Source organism: Bombus impatiens, unplaced genomic scaffold (genome assembly GCF_000188095.3).
Source record: "Bombus impatiens unplaced genomic scaffold, BIMP_2.2 scf_0382, whole genome shotgun sequence".
NCBI lineage: Eukaryota > Metazoa > Arthropoda > Insecta > Hymenoptera > Apidae > Bombus > Bombus impatiens.
Genome location: NT_176801.1, coordinates 899,485 through 910,826, shown reverse-complemented (window position 1 = coordinate 910,826; position 11,342 = coordinate 899,485).

Below are 11,342 nucleotides of genomic sequence, written 5' to 3'. Positions count from 1 at the left end.
ATATTATATATATATATATATATATATATATATATATTTTGTACTTTATCGCTATCTTGTATATATAAACGAAGACTAATTCAACCGTACCGTTCCTAGGGGCTACTTTCTTGATAATCAAGATAATCATTGCCTTTGAATGTTTCAACATTTAAATAAAATCATACATGACGTAACATAGTTGACGCATGAACGAAACGTTTCTTTGTCAGCTTCTTATTAGCGGGTATCTTTGAAAAATCGTGACGATAGACGCACACACACGCGCGCACGCACTTATATAATATTGCATACTGACAATCGGAATACGATTTCTATAGCAACATTTCTATAGCAAATTTTTTGTAATCTGTGAAACGTCTACCAAAATGATGGGTCGACTCGTCGAAAGACTACTCCCTCGACGATCTCGATGATTTCTTAACTTGTCGACAGAGGCGTGTTTCTGAACAACCTTTTGCTATACACGTAACCGTTTGTCGGTTCTAATTTCCAACATATTCGACAAAAGCTGTCGGTATTGGACACCGAATCCTGCCAATATATGTGCATCTGCGACATAACCCAAGCATAGCCGACATTCGCCGACGTTCGCCGCTCGACGATCTGTTTACATTCATCAGCCATTGATCTCTTTATCTTTGTAACGTACTTTGTAACGGAAACTTCTAGATTGACAAAACCTAACCTAAATGCAAAATACATTGGTGATATTCATTTTTTCCCGAGTTTATAATACTTATAACAGGCGTTTCTCACAGTCTCGCCCCGATATTATATCGAAAAATCATCGAAATCGGTAGGGGAATAGTCTTTCGACAAGTTCATCGAGTGACGTAACACAAATTACATTTTTCAATATTTTACATTCTTCGCAAAGTAAAACAAATATTATTCGAGTTTCTGTGCTGTTTTGTTGTCACTGTTTCCGCTTAAATTGAATGTTCCGAATGGCAAATATGAAACGAGCTTACCTAAAATTTTCCTCCTATCTTCGGTAAAAGTCACGTAACCAGCTTAAAACGTTAATTGTACATATGGCGTCGAACCACCGTTCTCACATAATCACTTCCTACCCGTTTAAATTCGTATTTTTAACGATCATCGCGTCACAAGTCTATCGTATGGAATACTTGGTGCAGCATGCATTATGATGCACGAGCTTTCATAGAAGTACGGATTATTAATTACCGAATTTGTCATAGTTATTGTCAAATTTCACGAAATTACGCGTCGCGCGTGCCCGACATGTACATTCACAACCGGAAACTAGACTCTTGGATTTCGTGACGTAATAATGGCTGCCAAAAATGGCTTAAAGTAATGGATAGGCTGGTAATTTATCGATTGTGATAGATGTCCCTAAACGTTACAACCACGGATTGATAGTTATATGGTTTTCATTTTATTGAATTTATCGGTACACATTGTTCAGTTATGCTGTGTGTATAATAAATTTGGAATATTCATAGTATATTTATTTATAACGCGTCGAACTTGAATTTGAATTACGTAATCGTAGTTTTGGCATTGCGGAAATGCAGCGCCACTACAAACGCGTCATAACAAACGCGTTCCCTTTGGAATTTTAAAGATACACGAACAAAGTCTGACATGAACGAATTGAACTTTTCAAATAATTAAAATCCTTTATTCCTGTTCTCATCCATTTATAAGATTTCTATAATATAGATTCAAAGGTTCTTTCGATATAGTTTCGATGTTACAAGATCTTACGAATTTGCTGGAACAGGTTAGAGTCGCAAAAGTAAGAATGCGTTATATGGGTATAGCGGTAGAGATTAGTGGTTACCGAGGTGCGTGACATATTGACTGTGTAATATTTCCGTTACTATTTCGTTACTGTTGGTACTAGTTACATTGTTAATATTGTTATTATTAATTCTATTTGTATATCTAATAACTCGTCGAACATTATATTTCGGAATTAAGTAGCTTTTTCCACTATTTTCTGTTTTTTCTGTTTTGATCGTGTATTTAGAGGTTAGAGTTATCGATATCTTATACTGGCTACTTTCAAAATTGAGATCTAAGATCAGTTACTGTTTCATTTTAGTGGTATACAATCAAGTGCTTGTTTTGACTTTACGTACACGTTCATTTGAAATTTACGATATTCTTTAACTCAAATTAATCCCATACGTGAAATTAGAGTCAGTGTTTGCTAGTCGATCGTTCAACGGACGTGCTAATCTTCTTTCTTTTTGTATGTATTTATTTCCGCTTAGATGCACAAATTTCATTTAAATATACGGTATTAGAGTCAGTTTGTGTCAAGAGGATCCAGCTTCTCCAAAAATTCAAGAATGTAAGTGTCTCTGTATTTGATACATTATATAAATTGTTAATTAAATAAAAGATAAAGACAATCGATAAGTAAACAAACTTTGAAGCTTCGTTGCCAAACCAATTTTCTGTCGAAACAATGTTGAGAAATTGAGAAACGAAATTTTGAAGTTTTAGCACCGAGTTATAAAATAAAAATGTCCAACATACGCGAAACCTATCGAATAATCTACAATCTACGATAACGTTGCTAGAGTACGATGCCGGATTTGTCAGAAGTTACATAGAAAATTTTTAGTGTTGTATATTTTTTAGAATGCTTGGGTCTCCCTGAAATATAAACATAATCGTGAGAGTTAAGATGACGCTTGCCAATCACGTCGTTTTCTGCGTCGTGTCAATCGAAATCACAGTCTCTCGCGCAGTTCATCGAAGCGAACATTGTGCGACACTTGCTGTACACAAGAATAGGGACTATTTTCGTATAATAAAAATAGTTTTTCTAATTACGAAATTAGATCTCTGACAATGCTTCTTGCTAATTTCGCGTATTAGGTAATTCCGCACGGTCGTTCCCTTTTAACGTACACCTGAGTCTGATCGTCAGAATCGTTCTTGGAGGTTCTCCAGATCATCTCCAGATCAGAGTTATTTAATTACAGAATACTCCTTTCGTTCGTTTTTTCAGCCTTTGGCATACATATATAAGATGCTATGAGATATTCAAACGTGTAACTGGAATGTGTTTTCTGTAAATTGGCAAATTTGAAAGAAACTCGTCTACTGGATTGGAGTTGGATTTGGAGGGGAAAAAAAGTACTCTCGATAAATTTTTGGAGAAATAGAGAATCATTTGTATCTTTTTAGGCAGAAGTAGGAAAATTGAAAGCAAAAATGTTAAGTAATTTAGTTTGAACTGAATTAAAAATTGAAAATTTGATTTTTATTATTATTATTATCATTATTATTGTTATCTCCTATGATATGTCTTATCCTCGGTCAATAATCAACGATGGCTATATAATCGTTGGTAATTTACCACTTACCGACAAGCAAGAAACGTGAAATTTTCCATATTAGATAATATTAGGTTTTATCGATTACTAAGAACGTTTGGTCGGTGATTACAGTTTGATAACCTTCTTCGCGGAATTCCATTTAGTCCTCGGTCGATAAGAATAGTTCCTTTCAAAGTGGCGATTCTAATTTTGATTTATCCACTCGTTTACGTATATTGACAATCTTCACCGCGTATAATATTTGTAACTACGACCGATATTTTAATCGAGCATATTTCGAGCACAGAGAATCGCTAACAGCGTAATAAAAACGATATTGATAAAATATTCGTTTCGTTGTCATCTGTCAGGAGAAATCGAATAATTTGATAATTCTTTTTAGCAATTCGGAGAATGAAAATTACAATGGATATGGACGGATCGACGGTTAAAATAGAAACGAATACTTTTTATATCAAAGATTTAAAGGAAACTCGAAGCGTATGGCACGACTGTAAGTTCATTGAATCGTCAAGTTGGTGGAAGTTGGAGTTTGACAGATCGAACACAGGCGTCAGAGTTCTAACGTCGGAATATTGTAGTTGCAAAGATGATAAGTACGATAGTTTGTCAAAGTTGGAATATTTCTTTAGGTTTTCGTTTCTCTCTCTTGCGAAGTTTTCTCAATTTGCGTGTAGTTTCTCCTATTTAATCTAATCTGTTCGATCGAAGGGACGATCGGAAAGCTTGAAAATATAAATATAATATAATTTGTTTTTAACAGAAGTAAGTAATTAATAAGTAATTAATATTAGAAACGTATTACGTATGTAGTAACTGATGGATTCTTAGAGTAAGGACAAGTAATGATGGTAGGTTTAAAGTTTAATGTATTTTAATAAGTGATATTCAATAACAAAAGGACCGACTACAATATCGTCGCACGTCGATTCGCACTCTGTGTCCGCTCAACTCGCACTCTGCTTCTCAACTCTCTGGCCGTTGTAGCATTCTTTTGTCTTTTGCTAGGCCCAACACGCACACGTGTTCCGCAGACGCTCGTAGCCAGGGTCACGTAGGTCTTTTCGGGGAAACTATTTATTTGAAGGACCGATAACGCATTGATGGAGCCGACAGCGCCTCGGCTCTCGCGACATTGTCTATAGTTAGCTCGACGTTTCTTAGGCCCTTCTGCCCGATACTACACGTATGTACGTACGTCTAAAGAAATCAATATGAAAGGTACACCGTTGACCATTGATATCAGGATATCTATATTGGTATTTATTAGTAGAAATCGAACGCTTTTATCTTCTACCTATTTTATAATAAATTCACCGTTCCCTTCGTATCGATAAGAACGCATCGATGCGAGCGACTTATAACGTAAAATACTAAGTAAAATATTCGTTAAGTATTTCTTATACAAGCAGCAGTCCGTTTGACAAAAGAGTCGAAGGACCGTGGCAGGAACATTTTATGCCAAATCCGGCAAATTGTTCGCGAACGTAGCTAATAACGTCGAAGGAAATTATCTCGCTTGCACCGCCTCCGGCATTTTATATAATTTTAAAGGTTGAGCCGTAACGCTTTTAAAAGATGGAGAATAAAATAAAATAAAATAAAATGAAATATCGTTAAAAATAGCGTTTGAAAAATGTAAGATTGGTTGGAGGAAGAGGAAATATCGTTGGACGCGAAAGAGTGGTAAATCGAACAAACGTAAATAGATAAAATGGAATCGACGATTCTTAAGAATCGTTTTACACATTTCCATGGTGTGAAGTGGCTTTGAAAGGCACGTCGAAGAAATATCGTTGACGCGCGGTTGTCGCTTCGAAAGATTTCCAGAGTATCGCAGCAGCGATTCTTTCGTTGCATCGTGAAATTTTCGGTGATTCGTGAAACAGAAATTTCACGACCTCGCGGGTGGCCGTTTGCGCGAATTAATCGCGCGAATTTTCCTTGCTAACGTGAAAATGCAATTTGGGTCGTGACCTCGCTGACCCATATGGCGTGTGTAACGAAGCTTCTTTGCGAAACTCGCGTCTATTCTTTATTCTTGTTTTTCAAATACGCTGTATCGTTGTTTCGCACGGCCGATGAAATATTCGTCGTCGCGGTAACGTGGCTCAAGATGGTATCGGTTCTACGGCGATCGTCTTTCGGTGGAAAGAATTTTGTGGACGAACGATATCTCGGTGAATCACGGGGTGGTCGCGGACCATTCGACACCCTAAAATGTAGTTCGATGCGATATTACGATAATCGCTTTAATTTACTGCGGCATCAGATGCGGTATGTGGGTTACGAGCTCGTTAACCTAGTCGTTGAGACAGAGATTCGGTTAACCCGCGCAGGGATCTGCGTGAGTTCTTTCGAGATCGATTCGTAACAGCTTTCGACCCGAATTCCCAACCACGTGCTCCTCTCGTACGAATTTTTTCCACCTTTCGGCCAGAAATTGCTCGCGTTTTTGTCGATCGTGAGTAACGTGCGCGCGAAACAGGCTGCACATTCCAACGTTTATTTTGATTACGGGGCGAAACAAGGGGCGCGGCGGCCAATCCATTCGACCGATTTATTCGTCGCCGTTTTCGCGTTTGCTTCGGTTCTCTACTTCGTTCTAAACGTTTATCGAGCGATCAGAGTTTGCCAAGTGGAGATATTATCTCTTCTTGCGTCGTTTCTCTGACATCGCTAGGCCAAAGTGAAATTTTGTCTAAATACGCTTTCGCCGTGCTGTAAATCAGCTATATCGGTAGATATCGTGTCTCGATCGTTGCGTAGCCTCGAATTTCGCCTCGGTAAACTAACGGTAAAGCAACCTATTACGCACCGTTAGAATGGACTAGCGGCGCGACGTGTTGCAACGCGCGCGACAATGCCAGGTGCGAGCCGCCCGTTGTTTGCATGCAAAAGAAGGGTTGCCTTCAGAGACGATTCGACTAGAGGCGAAATTCCGCCGCTTTCTGTCGCTGGCGCCATGTGTCACGTCGACGCGTACAAACCGATCGAGAATATGCTCCGTTGGTTATTCGGCTACGAGTCGATAGCTGGCTTGGCCGGACGAGGTGTTCTTAGGCGGCGGTACTGCGTGACATTTGGGTGAAACGCGACCCAAATCCCCGTAGAATCCCATGAGAATTGGACACCGGACAGTTTGAATTGCTTGAAACGGGTGTAATAACAGTTTCCGTGTATTCGAATCGTTTGGACGTATCAGAGGTTCGAAGTTCGAAAGATGTCAGCTACAGAAAGCAAAATAAGTAAGCTACGTACTACGATAGATCGTATCTAGATAGATAAATATCCATACTTTCGAACGAATGGAAAATTGGGTAGAAAGATTAGGATTTTGGTGCGGTAGACGTATGTAACAGCTATGAATCGCAGCGAATGCCGGTGACTATTTGAAATTATAATTAAACGTCGAAGAGTGGATCAGCGTGAAGAAACAAGCTCGGTGAATCGAATCGCAACGTTCGTAATACGAAGTTTATGCCTTAATTAAAATCGTACGCTCGTAAAAATAATAGGCGCAAGAAGAAAAAAGAGAGATTTGATTTCACGATATTTTAATTTTCTTTCCAGTTGGATACCGTTATACTAAGATAATGAAAGATAATGGAAGTAGGGAAACAGCGAGTATAATACTTGGTTTCCCCTATCATCGATCTTTTAACCGAATCCGTTTTTTTCTTCCTTTTTTTCTTCCTTTTTTTTCTAGTTTATTCTGATGCAACTTTTTCCACCGTCAATTTAAGATAAAGGAAACAGTCTGTCAATACTCGTTTATAAATATAAATATGTATTACTTCGATCGAAATCATTCGTAAGTAACGAGAAAATTATACCTACCTACGTGTTGTAGGGGAAATTCGACGGGGAAATTTTACTTTCGAACTTTCTACGATATGAAAGTTTTATCGTCTTGGTTTCTGATTATAAAACGTGCTATATTAAGATCGTTAACGCTCGTCGTTTTCTTCTTATTATTCGCATATGGACGAATAAACAAAGCCACGGATAACTTTTCTTAAAATTTTATTATCAATGCCCTAAGCTCGTAGCTCGGCACATTCTGTTTCAAACGACCATCTGATATATTTATACGTACATATATTTGTATACATATTTTTCTCCTATATATACGTGTATATACACATGCACACACACTCATACACACTCGTACATAACATCATCCGCCGCTACAAGAAAACAGGATGAAACAACGTGACACGCTCTTTCGTACTTTTCATCGTCACCATCATCATTCACCACGTCTCATCTTAACACCGCACGAGTACCAATTACGATTAACAATTATCTAATTAATCGAATCGAACTAATAAAATAATCGTTCTTGACCGCTATTGTCGTTTGCATACTCGAACATCCTGTTCTTTTTCTTTCTTTCTTTTCTGTTTTTTTCCTCCGTTTCCGATCGTTATTTACCGAGTCTTGGTTTCATTTGATTAACGTTTAAGCGACGATTCTTCGATTTCTGCGAGGAATTTTCTGGTAATATCGATACTTGACGAGTCGCAATCGCGTTGCATCTCGATTGATCGCTGGATAACGCGATACTGTAAAACGAATTGACCGTGTTTCGACCCTTTAACCATGTGGCTGTTTACTGATAGAAATACGAAATAGAGGATACGCTTTAAAACGAGTGTTTTCGTATAAACGTTATGCTGTTGCATAATAAATTTTTTTGGAATTGTTCTACGTTGGTCGATTTTGGTTCTATAAAATTCCGGTGCTATTTTGCATAGTTTGACCAAGTTCGTATTCATGGCGAAAGATAAAAGATAAAAGCGATACAAGATAGAGTCGATATTAGGAATATTGGCAAATCGCTGACGCGAACAACAGGTTGAAGCTAAACAACATGGTGTTTTACGAGAATTTTACGAGAACAGAACTTTACGAGAGAAACTTTGCGTGACTTTTAAACCGAATGAGACAAAGTTCCAACGGAAAACGGCGTGATTTATTATGCAACAACGGCAACAAGTTGAAAATTAGCAAGAGAAACAAATTTTCTGACAAATAAAAGATCGTTGAATTTTGATTTTCTTAAACGTACCGATAGGAAATAGCTAGTATCGATTGCGGAAAATATTGCATATGCGCAGCGATACGAGAAACGAATATGGAGATTAATTCGGTTATTAATACGCCGATTAGTTCTTAGAAAAATAAATATTTCTTTATTCGAAGATTCGGCCAATTTCGATGGGTGCTCTCTTACGAATTTGGGTAATCGGACTACCGTAACAGGTTGTTGGATGTCAAATATTGTAATACTATGGGCGATTTGTACTTGACGATCCTCGGTGGGAAGAATGAAAAGTGAATCGAAAATTCAGACTAGTCTACTAATCTACAAATATAATCTGCCTTTATTAAATCGAAAGCATGATTCGTGCGGACGAACGTGCCTCCTGATATATGTACATATACCGATATTACATACAAAACAAGGGATTAAATTCTTCAAATAAATATCACAGATTATGTATGGTGGAACGTAGCACAGCCGGTTTAATCATCCTTTAAATAGGAAATTACGTACGCCGTTGGCTATAGATATTAGGGCATCTATTCGCTACATTTATCGAACAACTCTAACAAATTCTATTTTATCGAGTATTTTACATTGGATTAATCGTAATAGGTAGGTAGGTCTAGGTTATCTAAACTAGAAAGCGAAAGAAATATCTGCCGATGTCCTAATATTACTTACGGCCAAATAAATAGCGTCCGAATAACGATACGTTGATAATATACAACGTCGAAGAAAGAGAGTTTAGGTTGATTTCACCGTGCTACGAAGATCACGTCGTTTCGGTTTTTCTTACGCGATAGGACAGCTAATCGATCGATCGAGTTCGTTAATTCAGTGTGCTGTGAAGTAAAGGTTTAAGCTTTTAGCGCGAGCGTTACCTTACTTTCCGAGACGACTATATTACCGCAATACTTACGGTAAACGAATCTTATATCGCGCAAAGCCGACTGTTTAATTATCGGGTTTTCGATATTATATCTTTAGACCGAAGCAATTCTTGTTTTCAGATACGCCTTGCTAATACTAAACCTACTAAAAGTAGCGGTTAATATACCGTTTAGATTTCGCATGACTTGCGCGTGCTTTAAACGTGTAAAAAAGTCTGCAAAAATTCATCAAAACGCTTTCAAGTATGCAGCTTAAAAGTATAAATAGACGGCGAAGTTTTATGGGTTTATGGATTTATGGGATATTTTGTGCCGCGAAAATGCATAGAAATTGGCCATAAAATTCAAACGTTCGAGAAAGATTGTTCCATCTTTTTACCTGCGATAATTTTGCAGCGCCAAGGTATCGTAACGACAGAGTAAACGAGATCGGTGAGTCGATGAAATATTCCAATATACCATATACCATTCCATACCAACGAGAGATCATTTCCATTTACCATTTATTTGAAATTACAAAATTAAGCAAAACAAGCTCATCGTAATTTTCCGACGACAGTTTGCGAATTTGTTTCATGTCGACTAACAGCTAGGTACATCGAAACGCTGTACGATGAAATTCGAAGGGATTGGAAGCGGCGAATCTCGACACACATGGGTAAACGATCGCCGGAAACGCTACCGTTCTAACAAAAGTACCAGAGTTCTCTCTCGAAATATTTATCACGAGACAGGGACTTGTTTGTCGTACATGGTTCAAGGGTCACATACTCTACCGTTTGATTTATCGATTGATTCGTCGATTGCTTCGTCGATTGCTTCGTCGATTGCTTCGAGCTACGTTAGCCGAAATGACGAAATCGCCGCGCCACACTTACAGGTAAATGATTGTTCCGCGATCGAGATTGCGTCGCTAAGCTCGCTGATTTCCACGATTTCAATGGTCTTGGCATCTATATACATTTAGAATATGCGAATGTTACGAATTGTTATATAAATTTTCAAATAGGTCTGCGCATCGCGACCTCGCCGTGTAAAGTAATTTGATATTTGTGATATTTGATAGTTGCGCGTCGTCCTTTGTGACAGAAAGGTAAATATACGTTTTAAGCAATCTACCATATTTCATGTTATTAATATCCGTGAGCCTGAAAACAAATTTTCGTTTATATTTCGATCAACGCGATACGAGGTAATTAACCATTTATAGGAAATTCTCCTTATTTACACGTGTAACTTACGATACCGCGATTGTCGTGGAAACATTGAAGACATCCTGTATATGTTGGCTTTTGCACCAGCTGATCATTAGCTGTTTCAAAATTTGCCAATTTTTCGTGTGAAATTGTTAAATAGTAGTAATAGAGAATACGTGGGAAATTGGTAATAAAAGAATAGCAAGAATACAAGAATTCTACAAGGTAAAACGATATATCGGTGACGACTTGCATAGATTTTACCTATTACTCAACCTAACACGCTACGTTAGATTTCCACTGTGAAAATAGAAAAAGAGGAAGCAAGTACGTGCTTTACGGGCTTCTCAGGCTTCCTTGGGAATCGAAATTTCGACCGATCGAAATAATCGGACGTCGCTTCGTCTGTCAGATATTGTACGTAACGATTTACATGGTATCGAAATCGGTTTAAACGCGAGTGGCCTAGGATCTCGTGGACACGAAATTTCTTCGTATTCTCGAAATTTGTTGCATTTTAACGTTAGCTCGTGGTTACAGAGAAGCGTTTTATCGAATAAAAAATGAAATGGAAAAGAAGCAAGTTGATCGTAAGATTGCAAGTGGAATTGTCAGGTTCGACGATTTCGATCTTCTTCCCTTTTTCGATATTATAATCTTCTTCTTTTTATCTTTTCGATTTTATAGGCTTCTTAAAATCTTGCAAATCTTTCTTGCTTGCTAAAATAAAGGCAAGATGGAAATATAGAGGTTCGAGGTTTAAACGAAAGTCGGAATAAATGAAAATTTGCCTGGAAAACAACTCTTTTTCCAAATAATTAGAATGGTGCAACGCGGAGAAAATGAAAATTAATAGAAACGCTAGATTGGAAATAGA